The 23,129-nt window shown below is 42.2% G+C and overlaps 1 pseudogene; it reads right to left on the bottom strand.

The window, feature by feature from the left end:
• Nucleotides 1-1,775: 1,775 nt before the first annotated feature.
• Nucleotides 1,776-22,994, bottom strand: LOC150044887 (uncharacterized; annotated as a pseudogene).
• Between the last annotated feature and the right edge of the window lie 135 nt (nucleotides 22,995-23,129).

The following is a 23,129-nucleotide window of genomic DNA, read 5'->3' as shown; positions in this document are numbered from 1 at the left end:
AAACAAAAGCCATATAATGAATGATTGTTGTCCTTAAGGTACTATGTTGTCTCTCATCTCCTTTGCTGTCCCTTGGTTATCTCATATTGGTGTAGTATCTCACTTTGTTATCTGATATATTGAATTTATTTGTATTTGGATATTTGAAATTTGATAGGGAAGGGGGGAAAACCAAGACGGGTGGGGGGTGTGGGGGGGGAGGGAAACGGGTACCAAGACATGTGAAAGGGTATCAATGTATGTGAATTAATGAACCCTCTATCTGGCAAATATCATGTAACCCTTTTACTAATTACAATAAAAAAATAAAATAAAATAAAAAATAAAAGAAACGTGCTTTGATTAGATGTCTCAAAAATACCCAGTTTTTTAGGCGGGCATGGTAGCTCTCGCCTGCAATGCTAACTGTCGGAATCTTATCTCCAATTAACCAACAGGAAAACCAGAATTAGTGCTGTGGTTCAAGGGTTAGAGTGATAGCCTTGAGCTGAAGAGCTCAGTGACACCACCCAGGCCCAGAGTTTAAAATCTCACGACCAATAAAAATCTATACCCAGTTTTACATGACAGAACTTCTTTTTCTGTGTAATGCCACTTACTTCTTTACTTGCTTATCTTCCTCCCAACTATGGTGGATGGATCTGTAGTGATGGAAGGAGAAAAGTAAGTCAACTCTATGGTTTTCCAATGTGGAGCTAGCAAGACAAGTACAGGGCTAGCTAAATTCCAGGCAGGAATATGAAACAACCCAAGTGAGATATGTCTTTACAGTTCCATGAAAATTCTACTAAGAGACCACTTTGGGGCTGTCCAAACTAAATACACCAATGCCTCATGCCTCTAATCTTAGCCACTCAGTAGGCTGAGATCTGAGTTCAAGCTAAACAACTTGTGTACACACACACATACACACACACCAAATATATCCCCAAAAGTGTGTCCTTACATGTTTTTGAATATTTCATGAATAACTTGAGGCAAAAGGTGATGAAAATCACTTTCCTATTGTGCAAATTTGCAATAAACAAACAGTAGTATCTCCCATCATAACTCCGATTCAAAAAGTGAATTTGAAATGGTAAGTCATTTGTGTTTTAATGCATGGACCACACACACAACAGACTTTAGGGGAGCAGTGGAGAAATTGATGCTCTCAGGTCTGTGGTTCAAATTGTGACAGTCTTTCCCCATCCATCACTCCGCAGACCATTGTGGAGTTTAGCAGGCTCCAGTCTCAATGGGCCAGAACTCTTATTACTGAGTTAATAAAATTAACTTCACAAACCATTCCCTATTATAAAAGACACAAGTCAACAACTTCACTCTCTTAATTACTTGTAAAACCTGAAGTAACTAATGCCCATCGTTTGTGTCCAAATCCTCTTGTTAATATTCCGGGACTTCACCACTAAACAAAATGAGAAATGTTGGCTCAGTAAGTGCCCAAGGCTAAAGAGTGGTTTCCTATTACACCTAGCTTACTTCTGCCATGAAGGATTTCTCTGTATACTTTAAAAGTTGTTTTTTTTTTCTTTCTCTCTCTCCCCTTTTTTTTGTGACAATCCTCAGGCTTGAACTCAGGGCCCAAGCTTCTTTAGCTCAAAGGGAGCACTCTACCACTTGAGCCACAGTACTACTTCTGGCTTGCTCTTTTTATGTAGTGCTGAGGAATCGAACCCAAGCCTTCATCCTTGCTAGGTAAGCACTCTACCACTAAGCCACACAGTCAGCTCTTATAAAGGTTTCTGACAAAGGTTTTCCTATATTGTATTTATTTCTTTTATGGGTGCTCTTAATGCTTCTTGAAAGTTGACTTCTGAAGACTTCCTCTAATGCTTACATATAGAGATTCTGTATATGGCTGTTTTTAATTACTCAGAGTTGCTCTCCTGTATATATTCTGAAATGTACTGAAGACTGACTTCTGATTAAAACTCATTGCACGTTTTTTATATTCATTAGTTTTCTTTTCTTCTATGTGAATCAGGTTTGTGATGAACACAGAGGTATGCCTTCCAGGTCAAACTTTCCACATTTGTAATGTTCATAAGGTTTTTCTATCCTATGTGCATTCTACACTCTGCCATGCCTTCGTGATGGACTTTCCACATTCGTTACATTCATATGGTTTCTCTCCTGTGTGTGTTGTCTGATGCAATCTCAAGTATGACTTGTTGAAAAACTTTCCTTTTATTTCAAACATAGGATTCTCTCCTGTGGGTGTTAGTGATAAATCCTGAGTTGTGCCTTCTGGGTTAAAGACTGAAAATTTGCTACATTCATTAAGGGTTTTGTCTTGTGTTGGTTCTGTGATGCAAGCTGAGTTTTCTTCCAAAGGCTAAAAAGTATTTCCCATTTATTACATTACTAAGGTTTCTCATGTGTATGAGTTCTCTTATGTTTGCTGAGGTGTGAATTCTGCATCAAGGTCTTTCCACATTGTTGGTTTCTGTTATGCCTCCCGAGATGTGAATTCCACTTGAAGGTCTTTCCACATTTGTTGCACTCATAAGGTTTCTCTCCTGTGTGTGTATTCTAATGAACACGGAGTTGTGCCTTCCAATTGAAAGACTTTCCACATTCACTACATTCATAAGGTTTCTCTCCTGTGTAACGTGTATTATGTGTGTTCAGATGTGAGTTCTGTGTGTAGGACTTTCCACAATTGTTACATTCATAAGGTTTCTCTCCTGGATGTCTTCTCTGATGCAACATGGGGTATGACTTCAGTCTGAGAGACTTCCCATATTTATCACATTCATACGATTTCTCTTCTGTGTGAGGTCTCTGCTGCCTGCAGAGAGCTGAATTCTGGATAGAAATTTTCTTATGTTCCTCATATATGTAAGGTTTCTCTTCTGTTGGAGATTGAGTTTGGAACGTCAGGTCTGACTTCTCAGAAACTGAATTTTCACACTTTATATACTCATCAGATATCTCAGGATATTTGTTTTGAACTATTGTAAGGCATATTTCATTACTGAAAGATTTCTCACATTCACTACATATACGAGGATTCTCTCCTGTGTACATTTTCACATGTGTAGTGATCGTTGGTGTTAAGTACAATATTTTTTGACACACAGTACATTCAGCATTTTTCCTCCCTCTCTGAAGAATTTCTTGGGCAGGGAGAACAGGATTATGATTCTTCAGGTCTTTTGGACTGTCACAATTTTAACTACAATGCTCTGAATAGCTGAGGGATTGTTCAACAACGAGACATATGAGACCTATACGCAGCATGCATCTCCTCAGGCTCAGGAGAGAGAAGCATGTTCTGACACTTAATGAACTCCCCAGTCCTCATCCCTAAGGTGTTTGCACTATTACTAATCAGCTCTGTCTTATGTGTGGAGCTCAAATGAAAAGTTGTTGCTAATCTCACCTTTTCCTCCACTTCAATATTACTTGCAACTGTTACTTCACAAAGACATTCATTTGACTTTCCTGGCAGGTCTTAAAAACATTCTCCACTACTTGGACATCTAAAATGGGTCATAGAAAAAAAAAGACACAAACACACATAAGATACAAATATTCCTTAATGTAAAGGTAAGGACTTTACTTTCCCATCCTAAATGTTAGATATTTTAAAATATAAAAGGGGAACTTGATTTGTAAGAAATATATGCAATTTTCCCTAACATATTAAGAAAATAATGACATTTTACAATAACAAATAATGTTTTTCTGTGTTTAGGTTTCTATCACAGGAAATATTTATTCAAATTACTCAACTATGTATTGCTACAGTTTTAAGGTGAGTACTGCCTATAGGATACATGCAGCTCTTTTTTTAAATACTATTTTGTTTATACATAGGGGAAGAGCTGCCTTTCTTTTATTTTCGAGAAATAATTTATATATTGCTGTGCTTTACTTCTCCTTTTTATTTTCTTTTTTTTTTTCATTCATGGGCCTAGGCCCTGTCCCTGAGCTCTTCAGCTGAAGACTACAGCCCCCTATCATTTAACCACAGACCCACTTCCCATTTTCGAGAGGTTAGCTGGAGATAAGAGTCTCAGGTCCTTTTTTGCCTGGGCTGGCTTTGAACCTTGATTCTCAGAACCTGAGTAGCAGCTAGGATTACGGGCGTGAGCCACCTCACCCAGCTCCAATGCTGCTTTGCTTCTTAACCATTAAGTGAGGAACAGGAATATTTTCTAGATTCAGAAGCCACAAGGGTGGTTTATATGTCCATTTGCCTTTGAACTAAGCAAGAATGGTTCTTGAGAGTAAGGCCTTACACCTACATCCCTTCAGTTATAACTTCTCACTAACATCTCAATTTAGGGAATTTTGAAATTTGTTTCTTTCCATTTTGAAGTCTCATCAAAATTCATTTTCTGACACTCCTGACCCTCAAAACCATGGAAGACCAGAAATACTCCAGCTCATTGCCTAGCTAATTATCTTCTCTAGACTAAAAGCTTTGGTTCTTTTTTTTTTTCTTCCCAGTCTTGACTTGAACTTAGGGCCTGACCCACTATCCTTGGGTTTTCTCAAGGCTAGAACCCTGCCACTTGAGCCACAGCACTACTTGCGCATTTTTCTATGTGTGGTACTGAGGAATCGAACACGTGTATTTGTGCATGCTAGGCAAGCCCACTACCACTAGGTTCGACTCCTGGCTGGAAAGGTTTGGTTCTGAATCCCAGTCTCTGACTGCCATGAAAAGTCAATTACCGTTACCAGAGAATAAAGCCCCGACTTACTCCTTGTTTCCTCATACCTGCATAGGCCTAGTTTCAATGAAAATGAAATCTCATTTCTACATTTCTTTCTTTCTTTTTTTTGTCAGTCATGGGACTTTAACTCTGGATCTGGGTGTTATCCCTGAGTCTTCAGCTCAATGCTGCTACTGACCTACTCTTAAGCCACAGCCCTACGTCCCATTTTCTAGTGGTTAATTGGAGAGAAGATTCTAAGGTCCTTTTGTGCTTGATCTGGCTTTGAACCTTGATCCTCAGATCTCAGCCTCCTGAGTAGCTAGGATTACAGGAGTGAGCCACCAGCACCTGGCTTTCTCATTTTACTTTGTTTCACAGTGATTTCCACAGGGAAATCTAACTTTAACTCTATTGCCACATACAATTCATTATATCACCATATGATTCTTGGGGGTTACAGTCTGGCCTAGTGGTAGAGTGCTTGCCTAGCATGCACAAAGACCTCGCTCAATTCTTTGGTACCACATATATAGAAAAAAGCCAGAAGTGGTGCTATGGCTCAAATGGTAGAGACCAAGCCTTGAGAAAACTCAAGGACCATGCTCAGGCCCTGAGCCCAAGCCCAGGACTGGCAAATAAAAAAAAGATCATTCACAAAGAGTCCCCTCGGTTCCACACATAGGACTCAGGGGAACTAGGAACATTGTTGCTCAGTATATCAGAACATGAACTTACCAACTGGGCTCAGGCTCCAACAGCAATATGATGATGCATTAATTCACCTGTGAAATTCTTGTCTGAGGAATTTCCTATCCATGGTTCTGCACCATGCTCTAGCTTGACATTCAGTACATGTTTGGGAACACAGGGCCCTGTAAATTAGAAATAATGGAGAATTATTACTCATGCTGGGTCATCATTGCTGTAAGGTCTCAGATATCCCGCTCACAAGGTAGCTCTTAAATCTTTTTTCTCATTTCTTACTGGCTGTATGGTTGACTTTTCCCCAGTTCTAGATTCATTTTGCCAAATGTATGGCACAAACTTAGCTCTCTTGCTCAAGACTAGAAAAATACCAGTTTGAGTCCCAGCTCCACTAACATGCATGGATCTTCATGCATACCAGGCACAACCACAAAGCCAAATTCCTGGCCCTCCACTAATAGTTTTTGAGGGGTTAAGTGGAGTTATAGAGTTTCATGGGGACTTTTCTGCCATTGCAGGCTTCAAATTAGAATTCTCAGGTTTCTTCCTCCTGAGTGTCTAAGATTACAGGCATGAAACATGGCACCCAGTACCAGGTTTCCTGGAAAGACCATCTCCATTAGTGGGAACACAATTTAGAACTTTTCTCAAAATGCTGATTAGGTATCCTGAAGAATAAGAATAAAGTTATCTTAGGTTTTCTTTAGAAAGAAATGATACTTCCCAGGGCCTGGAATCTTATATTTAAATAGTATTGAAAGTTTGATAAATATTCATGTATCTACAAAATAACAAACCACTTGACCAAGTTAATTTGACTTTCACTCACATAATGACACCAGGTTGCTGTAGGTCTCCAGCATTACATCTCTGTACAGGGTCCTCTGAGCATTGTCCAGATCCTGCTAATCCTCCCAGCTGAAATCCACAGCCACATCATCAAATGACACCAACTGCTGTAATGGCACATGTTCATCAAGTCATTAGCCCTGAGTTATAAACACACCATGTCTGGAATTTTATTCTTCTACATGAATGCTTTAGACTTACATAAAATATTGACCTGAAGAGATTAGGAATGGCACCCAGACCCAGAGTTCAAGCAGTCTCATGCCCCACCAAATAAAAAAAAAGGTAGCCAGGTGTTGGTGGCTCATGTTTATAATCTTAGCTACCCAGGAGACTGAGATCTGAGGAACATGGTTCAAGCCAGCTTGACACAAAATTCCATGAGACTCATTTTCAATTCCCCACCAGAAAATGATTAAGGGCTTGTGGCATATTGTGGTAAAGCAATTGTGGTATTGACAAAGGGGGGTGGGCAATAGATTTAGGTTATAAATGGAATTATTCCATTGAAAAGAAACTACATTGTATGATGGCATATGCTGGTACTGTGAGAATATTGCAAAATCTTGGGGTATCAAGTAATAATACAGTGAACTGCATCCAGCATGTTAATTTCCTATGTCTGGCAGAATGATCTGTTGGGAAACAAATTTATTTACTTTCTTTTTCTGTGGGTTGTAGGACTTGAACTCTGAGCCTGGGCACTGTCCCTGAGCTCTTCAGCTCAAAGCTACACCCTACCTAGGAAGGCACAGTGCCACTTCCCATATTTTACTGGTTAATTGGAGATAAGGGTCTCACAGACTTTTTAGTGGCCAGGCTGGCTTTGAACCAAATCCTCAGATATCAGCCTGATTTCTGAGTAGCTAAGATTACAAGTATAAGCCACCGCGCCTGACAAGAAATTTATTTCTTGCTGTTTTATACTACTACAACAAGTTTATTGCATGTTTTTCTTTTTCAGAAGCACTACTGGTTCAGACTGAGGATGGCCTTTGTTCTGTACATACTGGGGTAATGTTAGAGAAAGGTCAGCTGTGAGAACAAATTTACTACAAAAACTAGTACTAGTAAGGTATATGTGAAATTGAGTCTCTGGTTACTTCTTTATGAAGAAGACAGTCAAACTATTAGAATAGATTATAACTACTACATAACAGACTTTTCAAAGGAATATATTAAGCAGGGGATGGTGGCCCACACTTGTAATCCTAGCTACTAAGGAGGCTGAGATCTGAGGATCAAGATTCAAAGCCAGCCTGGGCACAAAAGGACCTGAGACTCTACTCTCCAATTAACCTCTAGAAAACGGGAAGTGGTGCTTGGCTCAAATGTAGGGTGATAGCCTTGAGCTGAAGAGCTAAGGAACAGGGCTCAGGCAGAGTTCAAGCCAGAAGACCCATAAAAAAAATCAAAAAACAAATACAAAGGATGGGACACACCTATACTCCCTGAACTTGAGAAACTCAAGAAGGATTTCTAGCCATCCTAGACTGCATGGAAAGATCTATCATCAAAAGGAATTTGGGGGGGCTGGGAGTTTGTCATAGTAGTAGAGTGCTTGCCTAGAATGCATGAAGACCAAGGTTCAATTCCTTGGTACAACATACATAGAAAAAGCCAGAAGTGGTGCTGTGGCTCAAGTATCAGATCACTAGTCTTGAGGAAAGTCCAAGGACAGTGCTCAGACCGAGTTCAAGCCCAGGACTGGCAAAAGAAAAAATAAAAAAAGGAAGCTGGGCAGGGTGGCTGTGGTGTCTCACTTCTATAATCCTAGCTATTCAGGAGGCTAAGATCTGAAGATCAAGGTTCAAAGCCAGCCTGGCACAAAAAGACCTGAGACTCTAATGTCCAATTAACCTTTAGAAAATGGGAAGTGAAGGATATTGAAACAAAAGCCATATAACGAATGATTGTTGTCCTTAATGTACTATGTTATCCCTCATCTCCTTTGCTGTCCCTTGGGTATCTCATATTGTTACAATATCTCACTTTGTTATCTGATATATTGAATTTATTTGTATTTGGTTATCTGAAACTTAATAGGGAAGGGGGGAAAACCAATACGGGGAGTGGGTGGTGGGTGGGGGGAGGGTAATGGGTACCAAGACATGTGAAAGGGTATCAATGTATGTGAATTAATGCACCCTCTATCTGGCAAATATCATGTAACCCTTTTATTAATTACAATAAAAATATATAAAAAATAAATAAATAAAATAAAATTAAGACCACTTTCCTATATTTTGCATAAAAAGTAAATCAAAGCATTGCAGATAATTATGAAAATACTGGCAATTATGATATAAAGTATTATAATGTATGGCATATGCCAAAATTACAATCAATAGTCACTTTTCATATGTATGTGTTTTTATTAAGAGAGAAATAAAATATGCACTCAATACTCAAAAAAAAAAAAAGAAAATGGGAAGTGAGGATTTGACTCCAGGGTAGGGTGGTATCCTTGAGCTGAAGAGTTCAGGGACTGTGCCCATGCTAAGTTCAAGTGCCAAAAAGAATGAATATGGGAAAATCTAGATTCTGTAAAGTGCATCAGGGATATAAATGGTCCCTTTTCCTGTTGAAATTACAAATTAAGTGTTTGGAAACATTTTAAAAGTTTTTACCTAGAAATATATCAATACCAGCTTCTAACTTACACTGGCAGTGGATGAGAATATTCCAATGTAGTGAAAGGAAAAAACAAAACTACAGTACCAAATCAAATGAGGTTAGACCGCATAAAGGCAATACAATCAGGAGAAATCAAATTATTTGCTGTGTATTGGTAGGTGGTACATAGAAATTTCTTATAGGGGGACCAAGAGTTTGGCCTAGTGGTAGCATGCTTGCTTAGCATGCACAAAGTCCTGGGCTCGATTCCTTGGTAGAAGTGGTGCTGTGGCTCAAGTGGTAGAGCTCTAGCCTTGAGAAAGACCAAGGACAGTGCTCAGGCCCTGAGTTCAAGCCCAGGACTGGCAAAATGAATGAATGAATTAATTTTTTATTGTAAGAAGCCCTGAAGTTGAGCTAAATGTAGAAAATTCTAAGAGGTTGGAACTCCAACCTGACAACACTCTGAGAGCTGGCCATGGAAGGGATAAAACAGAAAACTCTGGAGAAGGTTAAGAGACTGGAGTACCAACTCCCTTCCCCTTCCTTACTTACTGTGCCAAAGTCTGGGAAATGAACCTTGGATGCTGTTGACTTTTTTTTGCCAGTCCTTGCTCTTGAACTCAGGGCTGCGCACTGTTCTTAGGAATTCCTAAAGGCAGGCACTCTACCACATGAGCCAGAGCACCACTTCTGGCTTTTTTTTTCTTTTTTTGTGGGTTCTGGGGATTGAACTCTGGGCCTGGGCGCTGTCCCTGAGCTCTTCAACTCAAGGCTACTGCCCTATCCCTTGAGCCACAGACCCATTCCCATTTTCTATTGATTGATTAGAGATAAGAGCCTCATAGTCTATTCAGTGCCTGATCTTTAGTGTCCAGGCTGGCTTTAAACTGTGATCCTCAGATCTCAGCATCCTGAGTTGCTAGGATTACAAGTGTGAGCCACTGTGCTTGGCAACACTGGCTTTTTCGGTGTATGTGGTCCTGAGGAATTGAACATGGGTCTTTGCGCATTCTAGGCAAGCACTCTACCACTAGGCCACACTCATGGCCCTGCTGTTGGCCTTTAAGTCTGGGTAAGGTGAAGGTCACATCTGGACTTTCTCTGGGCTCTATTTTACAGACTCAAATTTCTCACGTGAACTCTTTTTTGGTTCTGATTGTAATATTAATATGGATGCTTTATTTTTTACATGTATCCATGCTAATCTTCCCTGTATGAACTTGAACAAATATACTTGCTTTTGTGTACTCAAGTGCCAGTGAGCCTTGGAAACGCTGCCCTCCCCTCCCCATGTCCCCATGTCTCTATCTGTTTATGCTCTTGTATTTTTCTAATTTTCTCTGGCACTGGGATCTTGTAGAATTGTCTAGGGTTACAGTTAACAACAATTTTCCTACACTGTTGATAAAAAAGTATCAATTTGAAAGGGGCGATGGCTCATGCCTGTCATCCTAGCTACTCTGGAGGCTAAGATCTGAGGATCTCGGTTCAAAGCTGGTTCAAAACAGGTTGAAAGCCAGCCTAAATCCAGCCCAGGCACTGAAGTCCATGAGACTCTCATCTCCAATTAACCACTTAGAAAACCAGAAGTGGCTCTGTGACTCAAGGAGTAGGGTGGTAGTCTAGAGCTGAAGAGCTCAGGGACAGCATCCAGGCTCAGAGTTTAAGACCTATCACTGACCAAAAAGCAGAAAAATATCAATTCTAAGAGTCACATCAGCAAAGGTAAATTGATCAGGAAAGCAGGAAGGAAACTTAGCTCCCAGACAAATCATTTGAAGAAAAGAAAAAAAGTGAGAGACATGGATGGAAGAGGGACTGAGAAAAAGAAAAAGAGACAGAGAAAAACAGTGCCAAAGAAAGAGGAAGACAAACGAAGAAAGTTAGTGAGCAGGAAACAGACAATGAAGAGAAAATTTAGAGAAAAAAAATCTAGTGAAGACACCATGCAAAAAAAAAAAAGACTATAAACTGCATAATCAAATATAGCCCAAATTTCAGGTAGGACAAAGGCCACAAAACACTCCAAGAAGCACGTATAGAGAGTAAATACTTATAGCTTACTCAGTTCCCTAGAACATTAGAATGTATGCATGACCACACTATTTTAGCAACTCCACTAACACTTCATTAAGATAATACACTATTACTCAGGAGGATGTGATTTCTGAACAATTACTAGCATACCTTCACCTTCCATGAGACGTCACCTCCTAGGTGTCATTGAATCATGTAACAAAGGTGACTGTTTCTTTCTTTTTTTTTTTTTTGCCAGTCCTGGGCTTAGGCTGAGGGGCTGACCACTGTCCTTGGTCTTTCTAAAGGCTAGAGCTCTACCACTTGAGCTTCAGCACCACTCCCGGCTCTTATTTTCTATGTACATGGTACCGAGGAATCAAACCTGGGTCTTCAGCATGCTAGGCAAGCACTCTACCACTAGGCCAAACTTCCAGCCGTGACTTTCTCTTAGAGCAAAAAAAAAAAAAAAAACCACAAAGAAGCTGAAGCAATTCCACACTCAACTTAGAATGTGAAGATTTTAAAGTCTGCTAAACCATCTTTATCTGACTTATGCACGTGTTCCTAAACTGAATGTTTGCACATGTCCCTGAAGCTGAATGTTTTGGTTTTTAAATCTTGAACTCCCTTGGCTTAATAAAATGAAATGTAAAACAAAGTGAGAAAAAGCAACTCATCAGAAATCCTTTCATTCTTTCTTGCTGTTGAGAATGAACACAAGATTCTGGAAGCATGGCTGGAAGAGAAGGCAAATTAGGTGGTCAGGAAAGAACCTGTGTGATTTTGCCCCAGATTTTCCTGCTCAAAATATTATACAAGTTGGTCTCGGTGGCTCACGCCTGTCATCCTAGCTATTCAGCAGGCTGAGATCTGAGGATCAAGGTTCAAAGTTAGCCCGGGCACAAAAGGACCTGAGACTCTTATCTCCAATTAACCTTAAGAAAACAGGAAGTTGGGCTTGACTCAAGGGTAGGGTAGTAGACTTGAGCTGCAGATCTCAGGGGCAAGGCCTAGGCCGAGTTCATCCCCTATTACCCCCCATACACACACAAGAAAATAATAATAAATAAATCAACAAACATGATGGAACGGTTGGAAAAGCAAAAAACTCCTCTCTCTCTCTCTCTCTCTCTCTCTCTCTGTCTCTCTCTCTGTCTCTGTCTCTCTCTCTGTCTCTGTCTCTGTCTCTGTCTCTGTCTCTCTCTGTCTCTCTCTCTCTCTCTCTGTCTCTGTCTGTCTCTCTCTCTCTCTCTCTCTCTCTCTCTCTCTCTCTCTCTCTCTCTCTCTCTCTCTCTCTCTCTCTCTCTCTCTCTGTCTTTTTGTTGGTCATGGGGCTTGGACTCTGGGCCTGGCTATTGTCCCAGAGCTTTTCAGCTCAAGGCTACTTGCCCTACCTCTGGACCCACAGCACCACTTCTGTTTTCCTAGGAGATAAAAGTCTCATAGTCTTTAGTGCCTGGCCTGGCTTTGAGCTGAACTCTGCAGATCTCAGCCTCCTGAATAGCTAGGATAGTGGGTATGCTGCCCTCAGATAAACTTCTCTCAGATGTACAATGAATCTCATTTTCTTTTGGACAAAAGTCCAGTCAAGACTTCTCTCCAGGAGGAGTTTGGCCTACTGGTAGAGTGCTTGCCTAGCATCACGAAGCACTGGGCTCAATTACTCGAAACCACATACATAGAGAAAGACGGAAGGGGAGCTCAAGTGATAGAGTGCTAGCTTTGATAAAGTCCAAGAACAGTGCTCAGGCTCTGAGTTAAAGTCATGGGACTGGCAAAAAAAAAAAAAAAAAGGACTTCCCTCTAGACCTCTAGAGCTTCTGTGCCTCTGTGGTTACATCTGCCAGGAAGATCAACAAGGTATTCTGGGAAGGTTTTCAACAATGACGTAAGTGCCAGACTGAACTTTGACTTGGTCAGCACTTCAAATCTGCTCCAGAGAGCAGATTTCTCAGACAGCATCCTGATGTGTGGCAAGCATGCTCAGGGATAGTTTGGAATGAGGCCTGGAAGAAAGAAGTCAGCCTCTTCCTTCAGGGCCAGCTGCCATTCAAACAAGGAACTGACCGGGAAGGCCAGTCCCAGGGATCTGTATTTCCAGGAGGGTAGGACACCAAAGGCTGTGGGAAAATTTGGCAGGATCTTCCTGAAAGGCAGAAGCTGAAGGCTGAATGTTGTAGCACCCAGAAAAGCCTATCATTGGAAAAGAGCTACTTTCTGCACCCAGGAAGGAGAAATTTTCTTTAAAGGAAGAACAGCTAGCTAGTTGACAGTCCTTGAAGCACCAACCCCATCCACCACTTCCTCCTCCTCTTTGTGCAATTGCAGAGAAAATAAAGAATTGAACCTGCCCCATGAGCCTATCCATGAATGGCAGGTAGGAGTTCCCAGGAGCATCCAGCTGTTGCTCTTCTCTCTTTCTGACCAAAAGGCTAATTTGCTCAATCAATATTTTTTTATTCATATGAATAATTTTCTTGAAAAATCAGACCAAACTGGCAGTTAACCTCGACCTTTTCTCTACATATCTGGTTCTAAAATAAGTGAAAACTGGGAATTCTGGGGCACCACAACTGTAATATGATGGCTTTCTTTACACAGGACACTCTAAAGATCTCTTATATGCCTCCCCACAACTATTCCACAGAAGAGCCGCACTTGGGCAGCACACAACCCATTTGCCTGGGGCTCTGCCAACACAGAACCCCTGAAACTAGAAAGGCTGCAAAGAACAATGCCACAGGAAATGGAAGTAGCCTCCTATTTACTCACTGACCACATCACAGAAAGCTCCCAACAGAACAATAATATTCTACAGATGGAGAAATTAAAGTCCAGAGACAAAGATGGTGGATGATGAACACAGGCAGCAAGTGACAGGCAGAGCTGAGGATATAACCCTGAAATCCCAACCCTGACATTGAAACAGGATAGGAACTGAAGAAAGCGAATTCAAGAAAGAAAAAACACATACAAGATACAGAACTAAAGGGGAAAAGGCTAGGCTGGCTATCAGGATTTGAACCTGGGGTTTAGCAAAGAAGCTTGCTAATGTTCTTCAGTTTCTGAACAGTAAAGATCTAATACAAAGATCAAGCTGACTACTCCTGGTGGCAGTTTACAACAACTAACTAGAGGACTTGCTACTCTCCAAATGATTAGCCCTGTGACAAAAAACCCTCTGTGCTCAAAATACCAGAACAGACAGTCAGCAATCTGATACTGAGGAAAAGGAAATCCATCAATCTCAAAAAGTCAGTCTCTTCCTTTGAGGCCAGCCAACAGTCAGTCAAGTTTGACCCTGATACACAAATTACTTCCTGTAGGACGTGGAAAAACCTCATAAGCACATCTGACATTGTCACTATATGAAGCAATTTAAGCATGTATAGACTTGCCAGGACATGAGAGAGTTGGAGTGTTGTGACTCAGCAGCAAAATGCTCTTCCAAGCCAGGTACCAGTGATTCACAAGGGAGCTGAGATCTGAAAAATCCTGGTTCTAAGCCAGCTCAGGCCATTAAGTCTGTAAGACTTATCTCCTATGAACCACCAAAAAGTCCAAACTCAAGCTGTGGATCTGGTAGTAGTGGGACAGCCTTGATTGAAAAAAAAAACTAAAGGACAAGGCCCAGACATTGAATTCAAGACCCAGGATCTATACGCCCCACAACCAATGAAAAAATAACTTAGTCCAAATATTTGTACCCATATGCCGGTATATGAGTGAGTTTCAAAAAGGCAGAAACAATTATGACTTCAAGAAACACCATGTCCCATCAGTTTAGAGGGAGAAGGCATGGGAAACGTAGCCTCAGGGAACTGAGCTCTGGAACATTTTGGGGGATCACTCCACCAGGACAACTCTATACTCCTAGAGAGTCAAAAGTGGCAAGTTCCTCAAGAACCAGATATTTACCTTTCACCCCATCCAAGCAACCTGAAGCTCCAAGAAGATCATAGCACTCACTCCCCAAGAAATCCACAGGACTCAACAAAGAAACAGAATAGTGAAAGCTGAATAGGGAAAGGGGAGCTGGGAGGCAAATGGTAAAATACAAAAGGGACTGACCGGAGTAGAAACACCAGGATCAGCAGGTAGGGGTGTGGGAGGTCAGCAGAGGTGAAGTGGGAACCAGTCCTACCCAAGGCCTCACACCCTGGGATACAGACATGCAGACAGGGTACTCCCCAGAATAAGAATGCTGGAAAAGGTCAAGGGACAGGAGTGGGAAACAGAAAAGAAGACTGTAAAAGATGGATATTGGAAGCATCAGTTCTGTATGGGCCACCAAGAGTCCTGGCTTCTCTTTCTGAGCTTTCCAGACTATGTGTGTGTAAGCTGGTGGTTCCAACATCAGATGCCCCCTCTGGCCTCAATGGTGCTTCCTTCTCCTCTGCTGGTCCCTCCCCCCCACAATCACCCAGGAGTGAGAAAGTGCCAGGGTTGGGTTGGCAGTCACCAACAGGTGTGATCTGATCCATTCCCAGGCCCAAGGTAGGGCAGTAGCCTTGAGATGAAGAGCTCAATGGCAGTATCAAAGAAAAAAATCACAAGACATTGAACCTCAAAGGAGTTGTAATAAATACTTGAGAAATCAAAACCTAGCCATTTAATTCTGTCAATTGTCTTTTTCACTCAGCAAACTTAGTAAGAATGATAGCTTTCCCACAAGAGAAAAATAAAAAAGAGCTTCTCTCTAGTCTAACAGGACTGACAAAAATTTTTTAATGTTTATTTATTTATTCAAATTAGGGAAGGGAATGAGAAAAACAAGATGATGAGACAAAGGACAAAGGATGAACCAATGTAACAGCAATATTCACAAGAAAATATGTTGGAAATGAACCTTACATCTTGGGAGGTGGTAGGGGAGGCAAAGTGGGAGAAATACATGTGAAGGGATAACAGTATCCAAGAAGTAATATACTCATTACTTACAACTGTAACTGTAACCCCTCTATTCATCACTTTTACAATAAACTTTTTTTATTTTTACATCATATTTTAAATGACAGGTTTAACAAACAAGTGTTCAAGAAGGGAATCTCTATTTACAATCACTGGGACTTAGTATTTAGAACTTAATCAAAATTAGGCTAAGGGTTTGTATGTCATAGAAACATATTAATAAAAAAACATTATGTCTATAGAGTCATAGGTTTTTATATCTATATAGTTATGTTTATATTTTCATTACCATGTCCATAGCATTGGGTATGCAGTAATTGAGTCCTCACTCTTGTACTCTTTGGATTTAATAGCCACATATTAAGGATACCATGTGCCTTTTGTTCCTTAGGTCTTGACTTGTCTCACTCAACATGATTCGCTCTAGATTCATCCACTTCCCTGCGAATGCCATTATTTTATCTTGTCTGTTGTCTATGTAGAATTCCATTGTGTATATATAACACATTTTCTGTATCCATTCATCTGCAGTAGGGCATCTGGATTGTTTCCATCACCTGGCTATTGTGAATAGTGCAGAGATGAAAATAGCTGAGCAGTTATCCTAATCATATCTTGGGTTCAGGGTAGATGCCCAGAAGTGGTATGGCGGGATCGTAGGGAAGGTCTAATTTCAGTTCTTTAAGAAACTTCCACACTGCTTTCCAGAGTGGCTGAACTAGTTTACATTCCCACCAGCAGTGTAGTAGGGTTCGTTTTTCTCCACAACCCTGCCAGCAACTGTCATTGTCCTCAGTTTTCAATCTCCTGAGAAGCCTGGATTATTGGCATGAGCCACCAGGTCTGGCTTTAATAGGCTTTTTAAGGATATATGTGACATATATATATATATATATATATATATATATATATATATATATATATATGGTGGGCTGAAACTGTGGCGTGGGCGCTCTCCTTGGATTCTTCAGCTCAAGGCTATCGCCATTTTCCTGGGCCTGGATTTTTGTCCCTGAGCTCTTCAGTTCTAGGCCACCCTACACCTGGAGCCACAGTAGTACTTCTGGTTTTCTAGTGGGAAATTGGAAATAAGAGTCTCTTGGTCTTCAGGACCCAGGCTGGCTTTGCACCATGAGCCTCAGATCTCAGCCTCTTAGTAACTACGTACATGCTAAGCCTGGAATTTTTGGTAGGGTACTGGTTTTTAAAATTCTTTTTTTTTTGTGGGTCTTGGGACTTGAACTTGCCCTGGACACTGTCCCTGAGCTCTACAGCTCAAGACTACCACCCTGCCTTCCCTTAAGTGAAGCCCCACTTTCTAGAGGTTAATTGAAGACAAGAGTCTCAGGAGCTTTTTTGCCTGGCTAGCTTTGGCTCTCCACCCACAGATCTCAGCCTCCTGAGCAGCTAGGATTAAAGGCGAGAGCCACCATGCCCACTGAGCCTGGCTGGTGCTTAAACTGCTTGCATTAAGAAAAAAACAGTAATTTCAAGCTGGGTAAGTTGGCTCTTGCATGTAATCTTAGCTACTCAAGAAGTGGGGATTGGCTCAAGGGAGAGTGGTACCCTTGAGCTGAAGAGTTTAGGAACAGGGCCCAGGCCAAGTTATAGCCCCAGGACCCACCAAAAACAACAACAAAACAACAACAAAGATAGATATCAAGCTAGGCAAAATCAATGATTGTTGGCCCCAGATCTTTCTCACCAGACTGAGATAAGAAATGGCCTAAAACTACTAGCAACTCCTAGGTTTCTTCACAGAACTTGAAAACTAAGAGTGCTTCTCCTCTACAATAATCTAGCAGTTATGTAATCTTGCAGATTGCTGTCTTGTGATTTAGAAATAAAAAATGGAACTTAGGCATTCAGCATTAAAAGAGATGTACTATTAGTAAAAAATAAAAATAAAAAATGTCATGCCTAGGGTAGTTTTGTGTTTGAAGTACTTGGGATCAAACCCAGAAGCTCTGGTGAGGAAGTGCTGCACTTGTGTTTGAGTCTTGGTCTTCCTTTGTCACCCAGGTTAGCATCCATGTTCTGGTGCTTGAATGAACCTCCCTGCTAAACCTTCCAAGTTGTCAGACCTACAGTTGTACCACTGTGTTTCAGGAAATTAGGCTTACATGGAAGAAACACATTTACTATAAGCTTTCTAGGAAGCTTGTACTGGGAATTTTGGAATTCTCTATGTAGGTTGCATTATCAATGAAGGAACTGTGTTGTCCCAAGTGGTGGCTGACTATTCTGACTTTGAGGCAAATGCCAGAAGGCAGGCACACACCTGCCTTCTAGAAGTGGCCAGCTGGTCTTCTCACACAGCAATGGTTTGGGAGATGAAAGATTTATTCCACAGAGTAATGGATAAGGTCTGGGAAGACAAGTCTGAGGTCCCCTGATAGGTAGTCTAGAGTTCTTGAGAGGAACTTTAAGGATCAGACAAGAGGTAGGAATGAAAATCAAATTAGGGTCTACAAAACTGGCAAACAGAAACAGCCTGGTTTGGAGGAAACAATCAAGCTTCATATCTACAAAAACCTCCTGTAAAGTTCACTCCTCTACCTACACTCAATTCACACTGATATTCTCCTTCCCTTCCCCAACCACTACTTGTTTTGAAGAGCCATGAAGGTGATATAGCGTGCTAAAAACAAAAAACAGAGAACTAAAAAGCAAAAAACCTATGAGAAACTTTTTACTCTTTTTATTTTGCCATTTCTGGGGATTGAACTCAGGGCCTGAGACTGTCCTTCAATTTTCTCAAGGCTAGAGCTCTACCACTTGGGCCATGAAACCACTTCTGCCTTTTTCTATGTATGTGGTACCAAGGAAACCAACCTAGGTCTTCATGCATACTAGGCAAGCACTCTAGCACTAGGCCAAACTCATCGCCCTACAGTACCCTCTTTTAAATACAAATTATACTTTTCCCTTTCTTTCATTCTTTTCTTCCTTTCCTTTCCTTTCTTCCTTCACTTTCTTTCTTTCTTTCTCTTTCTTTCGTTCTCTCTCTTTCTTTCTTCCTTTCTTTCTTTTTTGTCTTTCTTTCTTTCTTTTTCCTTCCTTGTTTGGTTTAGTTGGTCATGGGCCCCATCCCTGAGCTCTTCATCTCAAGGCTACTGCCCTACCTTCCTCTCGAACCACAGCCCCACTTCCTGTTTCTGGTGGTTAATCACAGCTAAGAATCATGGACTTTTGTGCAAAGTCTAGTTTGAACTAAAATACTCTGATCCCAACCTCCTGAATAGCTAGGATTACAGGTGTGACCCCCCTCCCCTGAATAGCTAGGATTACAGGTGTGACCCCTCTTCTGAATAGCTAGGATTACAGGTGTGATCCCCCACCTTGTGCCTGACATCCCTGAGTCTTTTGCTCTAGGCTAGCACTCTACCACTTTGAGCCACAATGCCACTTTCTACTTCCAGCTTTTTGCTGGTTAATTGGAAATTAGTCTTAGAGATGTATCTGCCTAGGCTAGCTTTAAACTTCAATCCTCGGATCTCAGATTTCAGAATAACTAGAATTACAAGTGTAAACCCCTGGCACCTGGCTTGACATAGAATCCTGAAAGCAGGAAAGAAATGATGAATCATTCATAAGGGATTTTATGTGGCACCGAGTGGGTGCAGGCTGTAACCCTCCCGTGGGCAGCTGAGGCCAACCTGGCCTGCATGGTGAAATCCTGCCATAAAAGACAAAAACATTAAAAATAAACCAGAAGCCAGGTGCTGGTGGCTTATTTCTACAATCCATGCTACTTAGGAGGCTAAGCTCTGAGGATCACGGTTCAAAGCCAGCTTGTTCAGGAAAGTTGTGAGACTGTTATCTCCAACTAACCACCAGTAAATGGAAGGGAGTGTCGCTCAGTGCTACCTCATTAGGGCCTGAGCATAGCAGGGCTTGGGTGGTGAATTATGAATTCTCAGGAAGGGTGGCATTGGTCACCTCAGCCAGGACAGCAGACACAGACAACTTCCTTCCTTTCAGGAAGTCAGGGTTTCTGTGTTTTTACTCAGTGAATGCATTTCTCTGCACCTGCATGGTATGCTGGTGTCTCCCATCCCAGTGATGACAGCAGCCTGCTCTAACTCGGCCTGACCCCTCAAGTCAATTTTCCCTTGGCAGCTGGGAAGATCCTGCTAAACATAAATGTAATTGCTTCCTGCCAGAAATCATGCATCTCTGGGTGGCTGTCAGGTTAAAGTCCAGGCTTTTGGTTGTATCACCTACAGGCCTACACACACACAGACACACACACACACACAGACACACACACACAAACACACACACACACCACTATCACTCATGCCAATGGCTAATTATGCTCTATTTTCTGACTCTTGGTAATGATAACAACACACAGTCACATCACCTGAGATACATCATCAACACACTCACACACTGATACCTGACACACACATGCATGCGTACATCCCACACCTTAGCTTGTACACACACACACACACACACACACACACACACACACACACTATTCTCATATATTCACCCATGAATTTCCCACACACAGATGTGTACCCAGGCCACAGGCTCCACACCACTACAGGGTGAGCTGAAACCCACTCATGTAGATTCCATTCTTGCCACTCCCAATCGCACTTCTTTCTGGAATGCTCTGGGCTCCCCTCCTCCAGAAAGTATGAGCTGGTGGCTCACACCTGTAATCTCAGGAAACTGAGATCTGAGGATCATAGTTCAAAGCCCACGCAGGCAGTATAGTTTGTGAGATTATCATCGCCAGTTAACTACCAGAAAGCCAGGACTGGTGCTGTGGCTCAAGTGGTAGAGCACTTGCCTTGAAAAGAACTGATATAACAGCCAGCAAGGGCTGCATCCAGAGGCCGAGCTCTCAGAGGCTGAAGTGGGACTCTGACCAGGTGAGTCTAAGAAACAAAATGAAGCTAAAGCTTCTTTGGTTATCACAAGAGTAGTAAGTCAGTCTCGCTTTTCTCCTCCCCTCACTCTACCTCTCTCTAACTCTCTGTCCTGGTGGTGCTGTCCTTGCATAGGGTCCTGCTCACATCTAAGGTGTGTGCTGTGGAGAGGTCAGGTGCTAAAATGTGCTAGCGCTCATGCTTGGGGAAACTGGGACACCAGGCTGGTGCTAGCAAGCTTGGGGAGAGTGAGATGGCAGAGGAGTGAGCAGAGGCCCAAGAGGTGTTAGCTTCTGCATGCTAAGACCCAAGTTCTCAGACTCATGTCTGGTGTAGAGTAGGCCAGGCCACAGGGCTCTGGGGCTACATCTAGTGGACAGTTGAGGTAGTGCAGTGACAGCTTGGCTGAGGGTGAGGCTGGGTCAGGAGGCTGAGGCCCAGTGGCACCTGCTTGGGCACTAAGGGCCACAGGGAAGGGCTGTCAGTGTGACATGACAGGTTAGCAAGCCACCCAAGACCTTCTGGAATGTCAGTGTTGGAGTGTTACCAGGCTGGAGAGGCCTAACTAGACAGAGAGCACACAAGAAGTCTTCCTCTTAGCAAGAAGGGGGTGTGAGGCCTGATGACGAACAGAGAGGAGCCCTGGGTTCAAATTCAATTGCCAGCAGTGGACCACACACCAAAAAGTAAATGCATTGGGATCTAAATAGGCAAAGCTAACACAATTCCTCCCTGATGGCTCAGAAGTGATTCACTCCCTAGCCTCTCCTTTGTCTCCAGTACTTCACAGGCCTCCGCCATTGATACTAAAAACCTTATTTCCTACTGGATAAAGGGATTTCTTAGGACCTCATCTAGGTGAGGGCTGCAGTTGGGTGCCACTCACTTATGCCTATAATTCAACTTCTCATCAAGCACACTGCTGAGACTCCAGTAGCTTCTGAGGGAAATGAAATGGCGTGGGGGCCCAGTCCTAATAAAGTAGTCAGCGTGTGCACTTGAGTCCTGCTTAGCTCCACTGTGAATACCCCCAATGAACCAAACAGGCTCAGAGAGGTGCCAAGTATTCCAAGACTCGGCCAGGAGGGGCTGAGCAAACCTGGGTTTAGAGGGAAAGCACTCACTTTTTCAAGAAAATTTCCAGCATCTTCTCCCTTGTCCCCCACTGTCTAAAATCGTGCAGGAAATTTCCCACATAAAAGAGATCACCTTTCTGGTAGGCAGGGATCAGCTTTATCACCAGCATCTCCAACAGGCCTTCCTCCAGGAGCCATAGATTACAAGGCTCATTCACAGTCTGAGCTGACTCACCATCACACTATGGTGGCAAAAACAATGGCTCATTCAAACATAGAAATGGGAGCACACTTGACACTGAGGAATTAAGATAAAGTAGATTGACAACAACACAAACTGTCAACTCAGATATTTGAAAGCACATAAGAAGGTTGTAGTGTGTGGGGAGGATGATGGGGTCAAATAGGTTTGCTATCAGGAATATACCTAGTGTGAGTTGCCCTGGAGTTTCCTGGCTTTCTTCCTAGAGAAAGGCCTGATATACTGGATTCATGGCTTGGCACTGATCCAGCATCTACATCTTCCAGTGAGACATCCATATCTCTCATGCCTGAGACTCAAGTGTCCTGAACTTTGGCAACAGCATAGCCACATCTTTCTTGTTCCTGAGCCACAGGCCAAGTGAGCTGGCTTGAGCTGGTTGTCAGTTACAGTGGCTTGGTTACCAGGGTTCCATATTGTTCCATTGTGAGGGAGGTAGGGTCACCTTTCTGGGTCCAATGACCAAAGCTCCTGGCTAACAGAAGACCTCCCAAAGACATACTGGACTTTGAGTCTCCACTCCAATCACACAATATACATGTGGATGTAGTAAACAGCACACCTTGTTTGTCAAATCCCAAGTCTTTAGGCCTAGGTACTAGCCTGGTCTCAGGCTCAATGACCCTTTCTTAGGTAAGATCCAAACTTAACTGTCACTATTCCCCTCATCCTGCACAAGCCATTTTCCTTCACAGTGCATTTTGCCCCTTGTGGATTTTTTTTTCTTTTTGATAGTCCTGGGACTTGACCTCAGAGCCTGAGCATTGTTCTTGGGCTTTCTTTAGGCTATAGCTGTCCCACCGAGCCACGTAGATAGAAAATCCGGTAGTGGCACTGTGGCTCAAGTGGCAGAGGGCTAGACTTGAGAAAACCCAAGGACAGTGCTCAGGCCCTGAGTTCAAGCTCCAGGACTGGCAGAAGAAAGAAAAGAAAGTTCTTTTTACAAGGTATTCACTCACAGAATTTGCCTCCGAAGTCTTCGCTTCTGCATCTTGTGTCCTATCCCTTTCCCTCAACGTAGACAAAAAAAAAAAAAGATTTCATAACTTGCTATGCTGTTGTCCAATCTCTGGATATTAATGCAAGATACAATATTGCCTGAGATATTGTGTATGTGTGCATGTGT

This window comes from Megascapheus bottae, chromosome 29, assembly GCF_031878675.1.
Source record: "Megascapheus bottae isolate mThoBot1 chromosome 29, mThoBot2.hap1, whole genome shotgun sequence".
Classification (NCBI taxonomy): Eukaryota; Metazoa; Chordata; class Mammalia; order Rodentia; family Geomyidae; genus Megascapheus; species Megascapheus bottae.
This window is presented reverse-complemented; position numbering and strand designations above follow the sequence as displayed.